The 1,728-nt window shown below is 40.2% G+C and overlaps 1 long non-coding RNA gene across 1 annotated transcript; it reads right to left on the reverse strand.

Annotated features, from left to right (window-relative positions):
• Window positions 1-389: 389 nt before the first annotated feature.
• Window positions 390-1,439, reverse strand: LOC123725603 (uncharacterized). The gene is made up of 4 exons (XR_014379721.1): window positions 1,352-1,439; window positions 1,171-1,189; window positions 1,031-1,062; window positions 390-919 (listed from the first exon to the last, which is right to left on the reverse strand). It is a non-coding gene; the product is annotated as an uncharacterized LOC123725603 (long non-coding RNA).
• Between the last annotated feature and the right edge of the window lie 289 nt (window positions 1,440-1,728).

Below are 1,728 nucleotides of genomic sequence, written 5' to 3' on the forward strand. Positions count from 1 at the left end.
GAAGGAGCCTGAGTGAGTGTTTGTGTGTGTGTGTGTGTGCGTGGGTGTGCACGTGTCAGTGTGGGTGTGGTTCTGCGTGTCACTTTGCTGTGCTTAATGTCCCTTCACACTTCTCCTCCTGACACAAACCATCCTGTAGACGTACAGCTCTATTCTCATGCTCTAACACATTATCTTATGTATAACTTATATACATACATGCTTACTGATATGACTACCTCAGACCAACATCCAAGCCTAAACAACTTTGAGTCCTATAAAAAGCTCTACATGTTATGAATCAGTGGGAAATAGTTAAATAGACAAACCTAATGGTACAGATGTGGATGGTACAGAAGTGATCAGGCTGTAGACCCCTGGATTCTCTGAATCAGCCTGGAGGAAAGAGAGAGAAAGGTCCTTATTGTCCCTCAGACTGTCTGCCTGTCCGTACGAAAACAAGTATGTATCTATATCCAAGGCTATTATTTTTGCTGTACTTACATCTTCATTTGCAGATACCTGCACAGGACCTGCATCTCACAGAGAGAGACAAAGTAAGAGGTTGTGTGTCTGTGTGTGTGTGTGTGTGTGTGGGGGGGGGGGTCAGGAGAAGTGAAAATAACAGGGCTTGATGTGACTTCACACTTCTCCTCCTAACTCAAACCACCCTGGAGACTTACAGCTCTGTTCTCACGCTTTCAAGATGCTCTGACTGAAAAATGTAAGTCAGTATGGTTGGCATTGAGTGATTAAGTGTTATTGTGCTGAGGGTCCCAAATTCACATCCCAGGTCAGGAAGACGGGTATAGAAGACATTCTGTTACAAACTCACCTGAGGGCAAAAACGTGGACGGTACAGAGGTGATGAGAGAATAGATCCCAGCATCCCTTGAATCCAACATGTCTGCACTGCTCATAGCTCCCATCACCAAATCACCTACAACAGAAAATAAATAAAAATTAAATTAGAATTTGTGTTTGTACATGCATGTGTGTAGTTGTGTTAGTAGTGTGTGCAGTGTTTGATGTATTTAGTTTTGGAACATACATTGGCTGTGATCATCCTGTCTGGTTGTAGGTCTGTACAACATAAAAGTATAAGAAGGTTGTGGTAAGAACATCTCATCATGGACAATACAGAACTAAAGGTTGATACAATCTGCATCATATTCACAAGGGAATTCTTACCTCTGAGAATTGGTTTTCTCTGAAAAACAAATTAGGCTAAATGAATTATATTGAATATAGTCTAACCTATACAATATGATCAAAAGGAGTTGAAAGATTAACCCATGTCAAAGGCACTAACATTAATATGAGAAGGAAAATGTTTGCAAATTATTTGTTATGCAGAATCAGAAGTACTCACTGGTCCTCCTGCAGAGATAGACAGCTGTCAATCCCATCAGGAACACGCCCACTCCAGAAGCCATACACACTGCTGTCTGCCATAATTGCACCACTGTTTGGTGACATGATGTCATCAGAAGAGTTCATTAGCTCTTAATCTAAATGTAAATACTTCAATGGTAGACAGGTGTTAGAAAACCACATTATTATTAGTCTTGGTAAACGTTTCTGTTTTCATATATGTGAGAAAAGACAGCTAGTTAGCTAAACATTTTACATTTGAGTCTGTGAATGAATATGTTATGTTTGTGCTTTTCTAATAACCAATTAGACTGGGTTCATGCAACTGACTAATTGATCGTGACTGGGAGGAAGCTTCACTATCAGAATAAGCAA

This window comes from Salmo salar, chromosome 12 (genome assembly GCF_965601325.2).
Source record: "Salmo salar chromosome 12, fSalSal1, whole genome shotgun sequence".
In the NCBI taxonomy this organism is placed as follows: domain Eukaryota; kingdom Metazoa; phylum Chordata; class Actinopteri; order Salmoniformes; family Salmonidae; genus Salmo; species Salmo salar.